The sequence below is a fragment of the Rhinichthys klamathensis genome, unplaced genomic scaffold, assembly GCF_029890125.1.
Source record: "Rhinichthys klamathensis goyatoka isolate OS25496 unplaced genomic scaffold, OSU_Roscu_1.1 h1tg000404l_1, whole genome shotgun sequence".
NCBI lineage: Eukaryota > Metazoa > Chordata > Actinopteri > Cypriniformes > Leuciscidae > Rhinichthys > Rhinichthys klamathensis.
The window spans coordinates 729,800-750,616 of NW_026606905.1; the positions used below are offsets into that span (position 1 = coordinate 729,800).

At 39.1% G+C, this 20,817-nt stretch overlaps 1 long non-coding RNA gene across 1 annotated transcript; it reads right to left on the reverse strand.

The window, feature by feature from the left end:
* Positions 1–594: 594 nt before the first annotated feature.
* LOC130070374 (uncharacterized) lies at positions 595–1,085 on the reverse strand. Its single transcript, XR_008803875.1, has 3 exons — positions 994–1,085; positions 742–864; positions 595–649 (listed from the first exon to the last, which is right to left on the reverse strand). It is a non-coding gene; the product is annotated as an uncharacterized LOC130070374 (long non-coding RNA).
* Positions 1,086–20,817: the final 19,732 nt, after the last annotated feature.

Genomic DNA, 20,817 nt, shown 5'->3' on the forward strand with positions numbered 1-20,817 from the left:
ACTCAACTCAAACAATCCTTTTTGTGTTTATTACTTACTCTCAAATGAATTTGCAGGTTGGCAATGTAAAAAAAAAAATCAACATATACTGTATTTAGCCATTTTTGCAACAAAAAAATTAACAATTTTTCTGAAGGAAAATCAACATGTCTGCTTTCTCTGGGAGAATTCGGGACCTCTCCTGGCTTATTGTGTCTCCAGCAGTGAAGAATACCCTCTCTGAAGGAGTAGAAGATGCTTGGACACACATGTACGATTCAGACAGGTGAAACAGAATAGGCAATGCCTCTCTGTTCTCCCACCACCAAACAGCAGGGTCTTCATAGGTGGGGATTGAGGACCGTTCTTTGTAGAAAAGAAGTTCTCTGTCAACTCTCTCATCAACTGACAAGCCAGTAGCATTTGGTAGCACAATCCCCTGCAGAGCTTTATCCTCCTTTTCAAACAGAACTGCTAATGGACACTTTTTAACTTTCTTGCAAGGCACTTCCTTAAAAGCAAGAAAATTTGTGTTAGTTAGTAATATGAACAATATATATCCTTGTCAACAACACCAGATAATGTATCTTTATCATAGTGAGCTTGCATTCACCGTTGAAGTGTCCTGTTCTTGCTCATGGCCTTTTTCCCTTTCCTGCTCTTCTGACATCTTTAGAGAGAGCTTCACATTAGAAGCGGATATTCACAGTATACATTGTTCCCTGTGTGTATGTGTGTTTGTGTGAAAGAAAACAACAATACCTTGTTTTGTGCCATTACTGCAGCCAGTTTCACCCTCTCCCAAATGTTATCTGGATGGAGCTTATTTTTGAAGCGTGGATCCATCACTGTAGCCTCTTCAAGGAAGTGCCTGATGTCCTCATTCTTTAAGATAATAAATTCAAAACAAGTAATCTGTAAAAGGTACTGAAGCACTGAGCAGCAATCTGTATAGCATTATCATCATGAAATAACAAGTGGTAGCTGGGTAGTGTATTTTACTGTCTGTTGTACCTGGTACCGCTTAGACAGATCTTCCCAAACCCTTTTCTTGATTCCAGCCACAAAGAGTGTGTCATTTTCTTGAACTTGAAAGTGTTCTTCAAGTTTCATGGTGCGTTCACACCAGACGCGAATAGAGCGTCTGGCGCGAGTGATTTCAATGTTAAAGGGACACTTCACCCATTTGCATTAAGCTTTGTATTGTTAGAAACCCAGTCATATATTATAATGATCGTGGATTTTTCCTTTATTTTTCCCTGAGATGGGAGAAATAAGGATTTAAGTGTTTTACTTCCTGCTTATTATGACGTAAAAATCGTCCTTTTGCGTCATAATAAGCAGGAAGTCACATTTCATTGAAAAGTGTAGAGACTACAAACACTAGCTCATCATTTATTCAGGGTGTGGGACCCACTCACGCTACAGACCTATTACAGATCAGTGGGTGGGACTTCACTTGCAGATACTGAAATCAATATCAGCCATCTTGTTTGGAAGCTAAGCTAACAAGCGCCGTGGAGATAGGAAGTTACGACAATGACGGAAGAAACTAAACATGATATGGAAGAAGAGGATTTTGAAATTCTGCTGTTCGTGGCTATCTTTGCGAGCCGCAATATAGTGAAGAGCAGCTGAGGCTGATGGAGGAACAGGAGGCGGCTGCCTGTCGCCGACGAGGAGCCCGGACTGGCTCGAGCTGGGCGGACTGCTGGTGCCTGTGCTCTCGCTGTGCGCTACGGACACAGATAGAGTCCGTCTGCTGCAGAGAATTTCAACGATGGCAATTTCCTGGACGAAATCTCTGAATCAGACGAGCACACGGACATTTGTGTTGTGATGTGAACCATCCTAGTGTCGCACCGCATATGTTCTGACTGAACATCCAGGTATCATGCAATAATTCACCATATAGAAAGAAATACAAACGAGGAGTAATTCACTAATGAGTTTGCCAATGTAACGGGGTTCGTTGTTGTGGGAAGAAGGAGGCGGGAACCGGCGAACATTTAAACATTTTAATAGTAAAATAAACAAATACAAAACAAAAGTATAAGCCAGCAGCCCCTCGCGGACGACTGCTGGCCACACACAACAGAAACAAAACACAACAGAAAATCAGCCTGTTCCTCTCTCGATCTGCCCTGTCGTCGCTCCTCCTTTTATGCTTCCGCTCCTCCGTGAGAGATGCGAGACCGGCGCGTCTCACAGGTGTCGTTCATTATCACTCACGCCACCGGCCTCGTGCCGTCCTCTCACGTCCCTCGCCCTCGTCCTGCCAGCCACAGCCAACTAACTAGAAATTTTGTGTGAAATGAATTTCTAACTCTGGTGGCAGCTAACGTTAGCATTGTAGACGAAAGAGTGATTTCTCTGATGTTTGCGCTGTTCTGGATTAGTGGGAGTGCAATGTGGTGCATTGTGCAATGTGGTGCAATGTGGTGGTCTTTTCTCAGTCAAGAGGGCACCAAATTCAAAAATTATTTTACATTTCGACTACATATATGACCCACTTTCAATAAAGATTAATGTGGAAATGGGTGAAGTGCTCCTTTAATTAAGGGTGCGGATCCACTTGTCCGTGCGACACTTCTGTCGCGCCGCGCTCCGCTTTATTCCTATGGGTGACGTCATGCGACTTTAACGAGCCCGCAAACCATCCCGGGAAGGCGGCGCTTCATTTGGAAAAATGCTGCGCGTCAAAAAGCTGGCCGATGCCCATCTTTATGCAAATGAATTCCGTTGAACGCGATGCGACTATTCAATAGAAATAGAGGACATGGAGATGGAGGGAAGTCTCTCGCAGGTCCTCTGTTCTAGACTGGCCGCTGGCTCAAAACCACGCCCATCGCGGTAAACTTGAGGAAAGCCCATCAAAGTACAAATGTGGGGAGGCGTCGCGACACCACGCGACTGTCGTGTCGCAAAAGTGGATCTCTACCGTAAGGGTGCGGATCCACTTGTCCGTGCGATACTTCTGTCGCGCCGCGCTCCGCTTTATTCCTATGGGTGACGTCACGCGACTTTAACGCGCCCGCAAAGCATCCCGGGAAGGCGGCGCTTCATTTGGAAAAATGATGCGCGTCAAAAGCTGGCCGATGCCCATCTTTATGCAAATGAATTCCGTTGAACGCGGCGCGTCTATCCAATAGAAGTAGAGCATATGGAGACGGGGGGAAGTCTCTCGCAGGTCCTCTGTTTTAGACTGGCCGCTGGCTCAAAACCACGCCCATAGCGGTAAACATGAGGAACGCCCATCAAAGTACAAATGTGGGGAGGCGTCGCGACAACACGCGTCGTGTCGCAAAAGTGGATCTCTACCGTCAGTCAATGCAAAGACGCGTTACGTGCGTAAAACAATTCCTGCGGCGCGAATGAGGCGTAGAGCACGGCGCGGTAGACGTGAATACGCCTCATTCGCGCGAATTGAGCGTCTGGCGCGTTACGCGCAAATTATTTTATTAAGTGCTTTTTGTGCATTCACGCGTTTGCTGCCGCCCGAGTTGAAAAATCTGAACTTTGCCGTCAATTAACCATTCGGTTAACGCATAATTAACGCGTTAACCATTCGGGAGCCTATAGCTGCTTGCTGCTGTCACGTGGTGAAGTATCTGGATGCTTCAATAAATTATTTTGTAATATGACTAAATGCCTGGTGTGGTTCTAATGCACAACAAAGCAAATATTTTTTCACATAAAACTTGATTTCAATATATGAGACATATTCATTTTGTATTGAATGTTATTTATTCCATATCTAGATTATATGAAATATTATTATAATGTAAAGACAACCAACATACTATAGTTCATAAGTTCGTGTCTGGACAGTGTTGTGTGAGAGAGAAAAAATCACAGGACAGGTTAATCACTTCTGGAGGCTGGCTCCATTTATCATCAAAACAAAAATAAATGACAGATTAGGTGGATGAGGGCGAGGGTGATCCTCGCTCCGATGCGGGACAACAGGTCATCAAACTGGGCGCGGGACAGGCGGAAGTACCGCTGAAAGCGGCCATCATCCAGGCGCAGCTCCAGGAGCGAGCAAATGGTGAAACCATAGGTGAAACTCGCCAAACTGGGTTCGCCCCCGAAGGGTCTGGTGGACACAAATACGGCGACGATGACCCCTACGCCGCCGTTCTGCTCTCCAGAGCAAATACAGAGCGGTGACTCTCTCGATGAATGCTCGATCAACATAAAAAATATGGCCGCCAACGGGTTTCGATTCCGACGCGCGAGACGTCAAATTCGCGCCTACCGCGTCTGGTTATACGCTTGAACACTTTGAATCCATTCGCGCGTCAAGAGCGAAATTGACGCGCGTAAAAAACAAAAGTTTGAAGCGAAATTTACGCGCGTCAATTTCGCTCTTGACGAGCGAATGGATTCAAAGTGTTCAAGCGTATAACTAGACGCGGTAGGCGCGAATTTGACTCGCTATTCGCGTCTGGTATGAACGCACAGTCAGGAGGACAGGAAGGACTTGGCCACAGGTTGGAGTACTGTCACTCGATACACATAGTGGAAGTGTACATTAAACTCATGAACTTTGTAAACTCCTCTGCCTTTTTGAGGTCTTCGTCAGTGATGCGTTCCAATCTGAAATTTGCAAACATTAAATCTTGCATCTAATAAATTGTCCATTATAGAATTAATCAGATTCATCATTAGCAGTTATCCTGTATCACATTCATTCCTTCTACCTGTCCCTCTCCATTGAGCCTCTCAGCCTTGGGTCCATGGAAGCTGCTTGGATGGCAGGATATTGCTCAAGAAATCTGTCTATCATTAGATAGAGTGAATTCCACTGAGTTCTGACGTCCAGGATTACTGTATGCTGTGGCAGGTCTGAAAAACAATTAATAAAACTTAATTAATAAAATAATAATAAAATAAAACTCTTATTTATGTGGTGATGTAATCAGCCATTATAGGGTTAATTCCCAAATATGGTGTTCCGTGAACATATAAAATAGTTGCGACGGACATAGACATAATAAATACATAGACGCCCTATTGGCCGCTGGAGCGTACGTCAACGGCGCCGCCATGTTGGGGATGGCAACTTTCCCATACCTCTCATACTGGGAATTGAGAAAAATGCCTGTTTTGTGCGCTGCTTGGGGCTGTACAAATTGCCACACAATTGAAAACCGCTTTCGAGGAATTACCTTTCACAAGCAAGACTGAACGTTTGTTTTTGGTTGTATTTGGTCATGATTTAATTAGTAATAGTAACGTTCAGAGGTTAAATTTAAAAATACTACTGTTATTGTGTCACGAAATGTAGTTTTAATAGTTTTTCAGTCGACAATGTAGTTGTTTAAAGCTCAAATATGTGGTTTGTTTATAAAGATAGCGCCTATTTAAAAATGTTATCTGACGTTTTCGGAGTTGTAAGATGCTATCACCGGGGGCTCAGCGTTCGTCTACTCCGAAAGGAACAGCCGTACCTCGGCCAGTGCTTCTGACGTTTGCCGCTGGCTCGGATGTCTCTAGTCTAGTGGTTAAGCATGAGATATAATTCGTCTTGTGTATATCTAACGGGCGATCTTTGGTCTCATTAATCTATAAATGGTTCCCTGGTAAATCGTTTTGGCTGAGGGCAAAGTGAAGTTTCATGAACTTTATTTTTAGGCTATTTTAACGTTGTATCCTGCTGTATGTTTGACTGAAGCTACTTCTGTTATAATGGCTATTACTGATCAATACAACTGAAATTTAACAAAAAGAGTTAAATATTAAAGTCACTATTTAACTTATTTTTTATTGTGTAGGCTATATTCTGTAATTTATATTTCTTATTCTATTGCTATTATTATAGTATTATTAATAAACTATATGCTATTATCAATATTTTTATGATTGTATTATTGTACTTATGATATTATATAATTATACTATTCATTACTATTTTATTTGCTGTATACTATTTGTTTATTTTATTGACTAAACTATTTACTATTACTTCTCACTTTGTTATATTTATTTGCATTGCTCTATAGTTGTACCATAACATATGTACTATTATCATAAAGGATCCATCAGTTATCTTTGTTATTGCTAAAATCTGGTCAATCACAGAAAATGCTTTTTCCACAATAAGAAAACTTAAATTATATCTCAGTATGGGGGTCTTCACCATTCTTATCCAAGAATAAAAAGCCAAATAGGCTACATGACAAGCCTGAGCTTTGACCATTCTTTATTTAAAAAAAAATATTTTACAAGTCTAACTATCGAGATTTTAAATAACTAGAGATGGAACTTTTTGTACACCACATACAAACCACTGAAATCGGTTGATAAATGTAAAAACAGTTTGTTTTTATCCAGAAAAAACGCAGCTCACCCGTTTACTTACATTTGATTACAGTGCAGTCTTGCCCTCCGCAAAATGGCGGACCCGTTGACGTATCGCAGCAACGTTCCAAAGCGGCCAATAGCACAACCGGAGGCTGCAGTTTCAGGACCCCAGTTTTAGGCCCGCAGTTTCAGGACCCTAGTTTTCTGTTACAGCGCCACCTACCGAACTGGATCACCAAAAACACTCATTTAAAACCTTTCGCGGCAAAGATCACAGACGGCCCCAGATTATTGTTGTTCAACATTCATTATTCGTTAAAACATCCCACACTTACTTATTTGATCTAGACAAACTGAGCATCATTAGACATAGGCTATTTAAAACTCCAGCTTCGATAGTTGACCACTGTTTATGATAAAACTGGTTTGCAGTGACATTCATTTCTTAATTTATGACAGGAGTGCAAAATTATTAATCTGTAACGTTCGTTATTTTGAATAGAAATCATCACTCATTAAGCAGTCATTCACGTCTTCTCCGGTTTATTTGTGTTCACATACATACAGCATCCGCCAGGGCTCTTAGTCCAATGGTGCACATATTTGGAGAAATAATGATTTTCATGTTCCACTAAATTATGCGGTCTGAAGCTCAAACAGCGAACACAGCGAGATCTGTATATGGATCTGTCTCCTCTTCCTGATTTGCGTCAGTTATGATCTCTGCGCTCTCTTATTCGCTATAGAGCTGTCAATCATCTCACATGGTTTAACGTGACAATAATCCTGCCCTTCTGCATGACGTGCTACTGTGTATGCTGTGTACACTTCCTTATTCTGACCTCCGTGATAACAAAGCTACATCTCTTCACCTGAAACAAGAAGCTAATAAATGCACGATTTCGAGTATATATGGTTTGTGTGTGATTTTCGTGTGATTTTGGATATTTTCATATGAATAAAGAATGTTTACAGTATTGCTAAGCAAGGTGTAGCCATTAGCTGCATATAAAATGCTAAATATAACATATTTCAACATCTTTTTTTTTAACTTAAAACCATTTTAAACCGCGACCGGAATATGATACAAATACTCTATGGTGGTTTAAAGTGAGCTTTAAGTAAAAGTGTAATATTAATCTTTTAAATTGTGTCATGTAGCTTGATGCTACTTGCTCTAATCCACCTGTTGCAGGAGCTTTTCTAGTTCATAATCTTCTTTGTTAAAATATATATATTATTATTTTTTTTTTATTAACAAGACTTAAGATAATAAGTGGTTCTTGATACTATGTACAAACTAAACCACCTGGATCCTAGAACTGCGGTCTTGAAACCGCAGCCGCCGCTATATCATCCAGTTCGGTAGGTGGCGCTGTCACAAAAAACTAGTGGCCTGAAACTGCGGTCCTAAAACTGGGGTCCTGAAACTGCAGCCTCCGGTTGTGCAGGAACATACTACTGGGCCAATAGGGCGTCTATGTATTTATTATGTCTATGGCGATGGACATCTAGGCAAGCGTGCTATTCCGGGTTCGGGAAGTGACATCATTTGTTGGGGCGCCGGTTTAGGTTCAGGAGGTAAGGGCTTTTGATGGCAAGTGCATCTTGAATGTTTGGGTCAAGAAGGATAATTTGGGACTCGCTTGACTTGCAGTGTGGCTAAGGAGGACGGAAGACACGTGGAGTGAACGCTTATAGCGAGCCGTTTATTAACACGTCTTCGAAGGCAATGCGCAGTGTGAGTTATTTAACGCAGGTATGTGACGCATTTTTCTTATGCCTAAGCTAAACGAGACAATTGCCTCCTAAAACCAATATGATATTTTAACGCAGTGGTACAAGGCGTGGAGGTGTTGCAGCAGGCTTAGCACACTTTTGGGAGGCTTTGAGGACGCTGTCGGCTCGTGCTACTTTTCGTAACCCGTATCTGCGTTGGACAACGGTGACTCCGGACGGATTAGACGGTGTCTCACTTACCAGTCGCCGTGTTCGCCCACCCTTGCGTCTCTTGTTCGAACTGTGTATTTTTATGTGAACTTGCATGCGAATTCTAACTCGACAGTGTGCCGGTCTCCATTTGGTGGAGGACGACACCCAAGCGGATCAAGACACGCTTCGGGCGTGCAGCCTGCCAGGATACATCTAAATTGGTGCTGTGACAGGGTTCCTCGACTGATGGACTGAGTAATCTTACAGGACGAAGATCTATGTGTGTCACCCTGATACTTTTAGTGTTTGGTTTGGTTTGGGTTTTGTATTTTCTGTTCTTTTGTGTGTTATATTGATTTTCTGTTTGTGATTTTGGGTTTATTTGGTCGTCAAGTAATAAGGGAATGACCCATTATCGCCCGCTATTGTGCTGATCTACAAGCATCAGCAGGTTCGCTGGTGTTGCTGTTGAGAGAAAGATAGGCCTTTTGGCCATGTGTGATTTATACGCTTCATTGACTGAGTTTATGTGGAAAGTATATGTGTGTGTTTTTTTTGTTTATTGTTATATTGATTGCTCTGGTCTTTTCCCTTCAGAATCTGGGGTACCCGTGGTTCCTGAAGTCTTTTGGGTGTGGTGGTGGTCTGACTGACAGTCTGCAGTGTTCACAATGAGTGGAGTGTTGTGAGAGAGCACGAGTGATTGCTGTGTCCAGCTGATAGGCAAGACAAATTCCCCAGGTTCTGAAGTGGTAGGATATATGTGTGTGTCTATGTGAGGTTTGATCTATTTTAGGATTTATTACTAAAGATCGTGTTGTATTTTATTAAATGGTGTTTTCTTGAATAAATTGTTTTATACTATCATCGGTGTCTGTTATCTGACTCAGCCACAACGTATCTGTGTGCTTTGTGTACCTGAATGATTTGTGGGTTCCCGGATTATTTCCAGGTGGCGTAGTCGGACTTAACCTAAAAATCCAAACTGCCACATTTAGTAATATTAAATGACTTACTAAGGAGATGTTTCTTCTCTTGCAAAACAGTCTTGGCTATTGAAGATCTCTTCAGCCATACAATGACACTTCTGATACGTGCACACCATCGAGAAACAGAGTCAATCGAATAGATTTTCTGTGCAGCAATGTTCAGTGTATGTGCAAAGCATGCCATTTTTTTAAGCTGGAGTCTACTGACAGCTACATTCATGTTTGCAGCATTGTCCACAGTGACTGCAACTATTTTCTCCCTAACTCCAAACTCTTCCAAAATTGTCTCTATTTCGTGGGCAACATTAGGACCTGTCTGAACGTCGTAGACTGCTTTACTTTTTAGGACTGTTTGTTTAATTTACCCCTCGCTAACCAAATGTAGTGTGACTGTAATGTAGTGGTCCTGTGTAATGCTAGTCCATCCATCACTTGTAATTGCTGCACTGTGGATGTTTTTTCAGAGCATCAATTACATTCTGCTTTTCAGTGTCATACCAAGCAGGAATAAGCTGGTTGGCTAAACAGTCCCTAGAGGGTGGGTGGTATTTGGGGTTAAGACACTTGGTCATCTCCCTAAAATAAAGAAAAAAAGGAGGTAACACTTTAGAATACGGTTCCTTCGTTAACGAATAACTACACAGGAACAAATGAGTAACACAATATTAACAATCTAGTAACTACTATTAACTAACAAGAAATTCTGATTAACGAATTAGTAAGTAACAGCGCACAGATGAAAGTGGTAGTTCACTATTAACTAATTGATAACTACTATTTTTTTTATGCTTCCCAGAGAACTACTGAAGAAGATTAATAGTTCATGCAAAACTAATCAATAACTATTCAGGACAAATGACTAGTACTACATTAACATTAATAACTGCTGTAAACAAATACACAAGGTTTATCAATATGTAATAGCATAGCAGACTTATGATTTGGGAAATAATTAGCCTATGCGCTCTCCTAGAGAACTATTTATCAACTGAATAATTTTAAAGAAATGGCTTTTTAAATGCAGTTGTCGGGACCTTACTTGTCCTGTAGTGATTCAATGCCAGTCCAGAGGAATGGCAGAAAATTGGCCAGAGTCACGGTGACGGCTGGAACATATTGAGTAACATTATCGATTATCGATATTGAGAACATATCGGCCATCCAAATATCATATACAGTGATTTTATTATTTAACCTATACCTCGCAAAAAAAAAAGAGAAGATTTTATTAATGTCTCCTACCTCATACGTGTGTGCAAATATCTTGTGAACGATTAGAAGATTCTACACTTTAGGATTGGCTTTTCATGTAATAATCATGATAACTAACTAGCAATGACTCAAGTGTTACTACATACTTCTAAAGGAATGACTAATTATTTGGATCCGTATTCTAAAGTGAAGATCATGGTAACTAACTAGTAATTACTCAAGTGTTACTACATAGTTCTAAAGGAATTACTAATTATTTGGATCCGTATTCTAAAGTGAAGATCATGGTAACTAACTAGTAATTACTCAAGTGTTACTACATACTTCTATGGGAATTACTATCTAAAACTTCACCAAAAACCTCAAAAGCTTAAAAGAATTAGTAATTCCTTTAGAAGTATGTAGTAACACTTGAGTAATTACTAGTTAGTTACCATGATCTTCACTTTAGAATACGGATCCAAATAATTAGTAATTCCTTTAGAAGTATGTAGTAACACTTGAGTCATTACTAGTTAGTTACCATGATTCTTACAGTAGTTCTCTGGGAAGCATTAAAAAAAAGTAGTTATTGATTAGTTAATTGTGAACTACCACTTTCATCTGTGCGCTGTTACTTATTAATTTGTTAATCAGAATTTCTTGTTAGTTAATAGTAGTTACTAGATTGTTAATATTGTGTTACTCATTTGTTCCTGTGTAGTTATTCATTAACGAAGGAACCGTATTCTAAAGTGTTACCAAAAAGGAAATTAAAATTAAATATTATGTTGAAATGAACACCTCTGAAACTGTCTTATACATTTTCTCTCTCTGTCTCTGCATAAAACCTAGTTATAAATTAAATTTATGAGTTATATTTATAGTATATTAATTTACAAGTTATATATAGTAGGTTAGTTAACTTTATAATAAATGGTAGTTCAGCTGCATGCATGTGCCTAAACACTTACCTAAACCATGGGGACTCAATGGTGGAAAAAGGATGTAAACCTTTCACTATGAACCGTGTAACAGCCCTGTGGCACTCATTTATTCTCTCTGTCGTCATTTTCCCTTTACTCGCTAAAGTAAACAGAGTTACAGTCTCTGACATTCCAGGAGCAGGTGTGGGTGTGGCGCATTGCGTGGTATCCGCGCTTGGCGCGCTATGTTTAACATCTGAAAAATAAACGTAAATAATATTGATATGGTATAGTTTATTACTACTGAAATAATACATTTACCCATGTATGAATTCGTACCTGGCGATGGGGACATGCAAGGTGCAGTTGTCTTCCTTAAACGGTCGAAAACGTTGCATGTTTTGAGGCTGATTCCGTGCTGTTGCAAATGTTTAGTCATATTGCTAGTACAGCCTCCTTGGCATGTTATTAGCTTGTCACATGTGTTACATTTTGCTTCATCATCATTTAACCTTTCGAAATGAATCCACACTTTTGACTTTCTCTTCGCCATGCTGGTCAACAAGAAAATATCTCATGCAAGGCGTAAATGAGTAGCATTGAGTGTGAGTGAGCGTTGAGTGTGTGTGTGTGAGTGAGTGAGTGCGTTAATTGGTTGTGCTGCTGCAAGCGGCGGGCAACGTAATTGATATTTATGAGGTAAGACATCGCTATTAAAGTATACGCTCCCAGCGCTTCGCAGTTCGCACGCACATCGCACAAGAACCGTTTTTAGAACCGAAACTTAGGAATGTCGCACGGTTCCAGTTTTTGTCAAAAAACAGAATCGGTTCTGCATAAGAACCGGTTTTCGGTTCCCAACCCTAGCGATAACCCCCCGTGCCAAGTTGCGCCGATAGACCATGATGTTGTGTATCCAGAGATATCGTCAAAAGCATCAGCTATCTGTGATATCAAGAGAATTCGGCATTTCCAATTTATGTATTAAATTATCATTATTTTAATCAGTGTTGGGCAGTAACGCGTTACTAGTAACGCGTTACTGTAACGCAGTTACTTTTGACAGTAACTAATACTGTAACACATTACTTTTTAAATAAATTAACTCCGTTACCGTTACCATATGGCGCGTGGTCCGTTACTTTTTTAAATTAATTAGTTGCTAGAGCGGCTGAGAAGTGTGCGCTGTCATTACACAGTACGAGAGCACTGAAGAGACTGCTATCATTATACAGAGCGAGAGGACACCTGAGGACACATAACAAACTCACTGGCTGAGTTGTTTACGTACACGTGAGGCAGCGCGAGCACGAAGATTACAAGCTGCACGGAGAGCGCTGAGCACTTGATGCGCATTTAAAACACAGACAGCGAAACGGTATGAATACAGAACACTTAAGTACACATTGCCATATCATTATAAAGTAATTAATTTTTTGACTAGATGCTGCATCAGCAGAGAAAGAACAGAAGCTTGCCGTTGAGTCTGAGAGGAATAACATTAGTAACGGCAAACTTACCTCAAGCGATGCAACATGACATCATGACTTTGCGTAAACATACACGCCACTTTCAAGTCAAGTGGCGTGTTATCTATACGCATTTTGAGCTATCCGCGTGTATGTCCACGCCGAAACGAACCGTCATATTTTGCGTGTATGTCTACGCCATTAAATGTCCGAGTGATTCCGCGTGTATGTGTACGACGTTAAATGTCCGAGCGAAACGAAGCAAAATGTATATTTACATCTGTGGAGCAACTGTGTTTGTGCTGGTCTGACTTAAATAAAATACTGTTTAAAAATTACTTTCTGTGTAAGTCAGTTTTGTGTTTGTATAGACTATAACGCATAAAAGGGCATTAATGGGAACATTTAAGAACTTTCTTTAAAAAAGTAACTAAAAAGTTACTTTTAACAGTAACGCATTACTTTTTGGTGTAAGTAATCAACAAAGTAATTGAGTTACTTTTTGAATGAAGTAACTAGTAACTGTAACTAGTTACTATTTCTTAGTAACTAGCACAACACTGATTATAATTACTTATTATGTTATTAAATATGTTGATTGGTGCCTCAAAGAATTAAGCAGATTGATTTAAGAATACAGGTACTGTACATAATTGAATTATTGAAATATGTGATATTTGTTTTTTATACTTTTATATTGTAATCTGTGTTTTACACTGAACAAATTTATAAACTTTTTCTACGTACACAAAAGGCCTATTTCTCTCAAATATTTTTGAGAAATATTTTATTCAAACTAATCTGTCTAAATCTGTGTTAGTGAGCACTTCTCCTTTGCCGAGATAATCCATCCACCTCACAGGTGTGGAATATCAAGATGCTGATTAGACAGCATGATTATTGCACAGGTGGGATGTAGGCTAGCCAAATAAAAGGCCACTCAAAGGCTATGTTTACACGGAAACGATCTGAAGAGAAAACGCAAAAGTGGATATTTTGTACAACTGCTGAAAAGACTCTTGTATGTTTTTCAGAGCTGCTAGGGCAACTTGAAGGTCCGACGTATGGAAATAATCTGACATGTTGGTTGTTATTTTCCTGTACTGGCGCATGCATGTGACGTAAACGCGTACGCGACGAGAGCCACCGTGAGCAGATTTGCGTTTTTACCGGTTAGAGGGGAACGCGACGGTGGAGCGTTTTTAAGATTTCCACTCTGGAGGGTGGTTTCACTTTTTTGCGTTTTTAAGCCCCCAAAACGCCGTTGCCGTGTAAACGAAAGGCACATCCGATAAAATATTTTTACGTTTTCACCCGGAATCGTTCTCGTGTAAACGGGGCCTAAAATGTGCAGTTTTATCACACAGCATGTCGCAAGTTTTGAGGGAGCGGCCAATTGGCATGCTGACTACAGGAATGTCCCATGAATTGAATGTTCATTTCTCTACCATAAGCCGTCTCCAAAGGCGTTTCAGAGAATTTGGTAGTACATCCAACCGGCCTCACACCTGCAGACCACGTGTAACCACACCAGCTCAGGACCTCCACATCCAGCATCTTCACCTCCAAGATCATCTGAGACCAGCCACCCGGACAGCTGCTGCAACAATCGGTTTGAATAACCAAAGAATTTCTGCACAAACTGTCAGAAACCGTCTCAGGGAAGCCCCATCTGCATGCTCGTTGTCCTCATCGGGGTCTCGACCTGACTGCAGTTCATCGTCATAACTGACTGAAGTGGGAAAATGCTCACATTCGTTGGCGTCTGGCACTTTGGAGAGGTGTTCTCTTCACGGATGAATCCCGGTTTTCACTGTACAGGGCAGATGGCAGACAGCGTGTATGGCGTCGTGTGGGTGAGCGGTTTGCTGATGTCAACGTTGTGAATCGAGTGGCCCATGGTGGTGGTGGGGTTATGGTATGGGCAGGCGTATGTTATGGACAACGAACACAGGTGCATTTTATTGATGGCATTTTGAATGCACAGAGATACCATGACGAAATCCTGAGGCCCATTGTTGTGCCATTCATCCACGACCATCACCTCATGTTGCAGGATGATAATGCACGGCCCCATGTTGCAAGGATCTGTACATAATTCCTGGAAGCTGAAAACATCCCAGTTCTTGCATGGCCAGCATACTCACCAGACATGTCACCCATTGAGCATCTTTGGGATGCTCTGGATCGGTGTATACAACAGCGTGTTCCAGTTCCTGCCAATATTCAGCAACTTCGCACAGCTATTGAAGAGGAGTGGACCAACATTCTGCAGGCCACAATCTGATCAACTCTATGCGAAGGAGATGTGTTGCACTGCGTGAGGCAAATGGTGGTCACACCAGATACTGACTGGTTTTCGGTTTGATTTGGTAATTATTTTTGCTTCGGAATTTGTAGTGAAATTGTTTTGTTTTTTTGTTGAATTGTGTATTTATTTGCATAGAACCCTGTTGTCTGTAGTAGTTACAATTATTTTTATTTTATTTTTTATTTCTTTGCCATTTCAGATTACCTGCTGAGCTACTTTTGAATATTGTTTAATAATTTTTTATATATATTTGCAAAGGAACACACTGTGGTGGCTACCCTCTTGAGTTCTCATCTCTATTGAGATGATAGAGTTACACATAAATCCCCCTCTTTTCAATTTCTTTCTTCCTCCATTAAAGATTAAATGTTTTAACTTCTGTTTTCGTGCAGGCACAGTGAGGGAAACTGAGTTTAGGGTAATCCGTTCGTAAACTCTGCTTCAACTGTGCAAGATTTGGAACAGGCGATCAAAATATGTCAAAAATATATCCGACCATCTGATTGCCAGTTGGGAGAGGCTCTCGTTACCCCATGTACACTGCACGACAAACTATACACGACAAAGCTGAAATTCAGCCTGACTCCAAAAATAGTCGCACTAGTCAGAATTCAACTCAAAATCAGACTAAAATCGCTTAGTGAATGCCTGGCTTAATGGGTCACTTCATGCATTTTCTCTGATCAGATAGCTATCCGATCGTGAAAAGAGCAGGTGTAAATGCCCTCCAGAATCAAGCATAGCATTAATTTTGGCAGGTTATGTTAGTCAAGCTTGCTTCAGCTGACTTTCAGTTGATCCACATCTACCTATCGGAATACGACGCCTATCACAGCATCCCTATATATAAGGTCCATTCAGTGGGACTCATTTATAAAACTAACGTATGACAGAAAACTGGGCGTATGGCCGTTTCCATGCAAAACTTGGCATTTATCAATATGGACGTGGGTGGCTACGATCAAATCTCACGTCAGGTCTCAGTTCGTGTATGCAAGTTTTTGAGATAGCGTGAACTTGCGTGCAGCATAGTAAATCTGGTGTAGAATTGTTATGAGAGCATTTTGTTCATTTAGATTACATCAGAATGTCAAATTAAAATTAAATTAAAATAGAATAGATGGGTGTCTTTGACCCATTAAAATAGCCTACCACAATTTTTTTTCAGGGGTTTAGCTTAACGTGCAAATAGCAGCATAAACAACAGAACATAAGGATTCACACATCATCAAATCACGCACATGCAGCGCTTCTGTGAACAGAGAAAACCAACTATAGCCTATAAAAGGAATAAAATAAATAGGACTACACAATGTATTTCATTTAAATAATTACCAGATTAACAAAAGAAAAAAACAAAACTGTGCGACAAGTAGGATAAACTAAGCTTGTTTTTGTGAAACTCTAATGCAGTGTATTTGTTTCCTGTATATATCTTTATTTTATTAAATCCAACTGATCTTGCAGGTGCCTCACATGCGCATAGTGCCGCACACACACAACAAATCAATAGCGTTGCTAACTTGGCATTTCAGCCATTCATCTTCAAACTAAAATGCAGTCAACCAAAAAGTTACAGTGCTCAATTTAAATTATCCGCTGTAAGTGTGCCCAGCACCCAACCAAACACATTTTTGCCCATGTGAAGGATGCTGTTTTACGTGGATATTGGAACACGTGAAGTACAAAGCCTTGTTTACATAATGAATAATAGTTTGTATAACAGATAGTCAATAGAATAATAGTAAAATCAACCAAATTTTACATGGCAAATACGGAAACATATTTGGATTCTTGCTGATGAGAGTCGTGAGCACTGAGCCCAATGCTGTTTCTTTTCAGTTTTGCTTTAAATAAATTCATTTTGGCTTGATGTTTGTATGTTGTTTATACTGAATGCCACTATAGCCTAATTTGTGTTTTATTTTATAGTTTAATATATAGATTATAGCTACTTATTTTTTTTCATTCTTGTTCTGTTCTAAATATCTTTACTTTTAACCCTCTGGGGTTCTTCGTTTTCCAGTCACACTCAGGGCCTTCGCGGTCAAAAGTGACCGGACCCCTGAAATCAATTTTTTTCTTTTTTCAGTAAAACCAATGAAATTTATTTTTGTTCAATAATATTTTTTCTTTTTATTTTTGGTGTTTTGAGAGAATTTTATGATAACAATAAATATTTATGCAATAATTATGATCTATTTTTTCCCATTGAATATAATAGAAAATTTATATAGATATATATATAATTTTTATTATTTTTTAATTAATGCTGTATTTTAGGTTAAAGTAGAGACTAGGCCTATAGAGAACATTTTTTGAAAGCAGATTGGTGCCATCTGGTGGAAGTAGTGATCATATTTATCATGCAATATCATATTGTAACCACTAGATGGATTTACAGCTCTCTGTAGAAAGGCTTGTGAATTCTAGTTGTTTTTGGACATATTTGCCTATTTTTTCAGGTTGTGGATTTTTTTAATATATAATAAGAGATTCTCAAAGACTATTTTTGTCAAGTTTTTTGAGAATTTTATGATAATAATTCATATTTATGGAATAATTATGATCCATTTTCCCCATTGAATATAATAGAAAATGTATATATATCTTTTTTTAATTAATGCTGTATTTCAGGTTAAATTAGAGACTAGGCCTATAGAATTATTATTTTTTAAAATCAGATTGGTGCCATCTGGTGGAAGTAGTGAGCATAATTATCATGCAATATCATATTGTAACCACTAGATGGATTTACAGCTCTCTGTAGAAAGGCTTGTGAATTCTAGTTGTTTTGAACATATTTGCCTATTTGTTTTTCAGGTTGTGGTTTTTAATATATAATAAGAGATTCTCAAAGACTATTTTTGTCAAGTTTTTTGTTTGTTTGGTTGGTTTAAAATTATTTTTTGTACAATTCAATGAACAGTAAATCTTATTCAAAATTGGCAACAGCAATTATGAACAAAAAACTAAAATAACAGCAAAAGTATAATAATTATCAAACAGTAAATGGAAAATAGGATGATATTTTTATTTTTATTTCTCTATTTTCCATTTACTGTTTGACAATTATTATACTTTTGCTGTTATTTTAGTTTTTTGTTCATAATTGCAGTTGCCTTTTGAATAAGAGTTACTGTTCATTGAATATGTAAATATAGTTAGGATGATATTTCAAACTTTTTTTTATTTCTCTAAATATATTTACATATTTACATACTAACTGTATTTGTTACTAACTGTAACTATTTTATTTCACATATTCTCACATTTCTCTGTTACAGTTTCACCAGTCTCATATTTCCCTGTGTGTGCGTGTGTATGTGTGTGTGTGTGTCTATTTATCAACCTTGATGGCTTACAGTCTCATGCTTTCATTGCTGTGCGCTTTTTATTCCTTACATTGATGAATAATTGCTTTTATTCACACATTTCCCAAAATTAGCTTTTGCAATGACACACATTCATTTGTGTGTGCGTGTGTTTTTGTGTGTACAAGTATGTGTGTGTGAGAATGTGTTTGTCTGTTTTGCACTCTTGATGTTTTAGAGATTCACCCCTTCACTGTTGTGTGCTTTTTTTCTGCATCGTGGCTGATTTGTAGATTGTACGCACAAAAAAACTCTGTATTTTCATATTTTTGCCAATTTCCCATTCATTTCCTATGGCGGTCATTTTTGACCCGAAGGTCCTGAGTGTGACTATTTTTTTTACGACCACTTAGACTTTTCAAATCATGTCCCCAATTTTTTTGTGTGTTCATATACTAAGTACCATAAAAGTCACCAAGTTTCGTACCATTCCGATGAAGCTACGATTTTTAACATTTTTTTATTTAAAAAATTCCGGTCAGAAATGACCGGGATTTCTTGTGGAGTGATGGGAACTGAGATTACTTCCTCTTCTTGGCCGTTTTACATTTCTATGTTGTAAACTCTAGGTTTAAACTCTAAACCGTGAATTTTTAGGGCCGTGATATTCAAATGATGGTTGTTTTCAGCCGCCACATTTATCAACGTACGATCAATCGTACGATGGGATTTGCAGCATATAAATGTTTAATGAATCACACGTGAACCCTGTCGTAAGATGATTTCTTCGCTCGGACCTGCACTTGTTTCTACGTTAGATTGATGAATGAGGCCCAGTATCATCAGCATCTTTCTCACATTGCTTAGGAACTAATTAAACGCTGAAACTCTGGTCTTGGAAATTTCGCAGTTTCGGTAATGTGACCGGGCCTTATTATTCATCCTCATTCCATGGAATCCTCATTCCATCTCCAATTGGAATGACATCTCCGTGTTCAATTCAATGCAACCAAGTAAACTTTTCCTTTTATCCTCATTGCTTGTTTATCCTCGTTCCTCGTTGCTCAGGCTTTTCTGGTTATTATTGGCAACATGTTTGTTTCTTTAAGCTTTTCTGGTTGTTATGGGCAATATTCTTATTACTTAAAGGTGCAGTAAGCAATGTCTGGTAAAAGTCAAGTCACCTTCATTTATATAGCGCTTTTAACAATATAGATTGTTTCAAAGCAGCTTTACAGTGATAATAGGAAATTAAAGTAACAGAGATCATTTTGGCTTTACAGCAGCTCTAGAATAAAGTTATTGTCCAGCTTAACTTAGTTTTGATTGATTCACTTCCGTTGCAAAGATCATCAGTTATTAACTTAGGAGCAGGACAAGGCAGGGATGCCCTCTGTCCCCTCTTCTTTTCAATTGAACCTTTTTTTATTGCCTTAATCCCCTGGGGTCGGCGGTCGCGCCAGCGATACCAGCTCGCTTATTTTCTTATCAGTGCAAAATAGACTCAAAATACTCTGTTGATTTTGATCTTACATATAAGTGTTATACATCATTCAAAACTGTTAAATGTCTTCTTTTATTTGTGTAGACTCATAATAAAAACAAAATGTTGTGTTTTTCGTAAAATAAAGAAAATAAACATGATGCGCGTTGTGAAGTTCATTCTGATGCGCATTGTGAAGCAATGTGAAGTTCATTCTGAAACACGACAGAAAATGACCTGTAACCGGCGAATGTTTGTCACACAGACTTGAAACGTATGTCTTTACAACGCTTGGAGTCTTTATTTTTAAATGATGTAAATGATATCAAAAACAAATATTCTATGTTTAAGTAATCCGTATGAAAGCAGCGACATGTACAGTTTCTCAAATGGGTCCTAATTAACTCTAATGTGACCCACGCGCGCAAGAGCTGTTCACATGCAAATGATCCACGTGGAGGAACACAGAGCTGTAAACGCTCTCATCACCTCAAAACAAAGAATCAGAGACTTCAGTAACTTACTCCTCTCTGCTTTTCGTCGAGTTTGGAAGACTGTGTTTGTGCTGTGCTGTTTCACTTGGATTTACCTCAGAAGAATTAGAAGAACGTGATTTGAAGATGAGAAGATTTTTAAGGTAAGACATGTTAAACTGGTGCCAGACTAAAATGTACGTTATGAAATGAGATTGGAGTAAAAAGCCTAATGTCGTACATGTATGTGTATCTATATGTAGACAGAAACATGTTGAAATGTGAACTAGACTGGTAGGCAACCTTTCAATGCTAAATGTATATACATGTACCACACGAGGATATTTCTATGTTCGATAATAAAACAGCATGATAAAAGTCGGCTCGTATGAGTGTTTACTCTAACATGGTGAATATTATAATGTTTAGACCCGTGTTTAC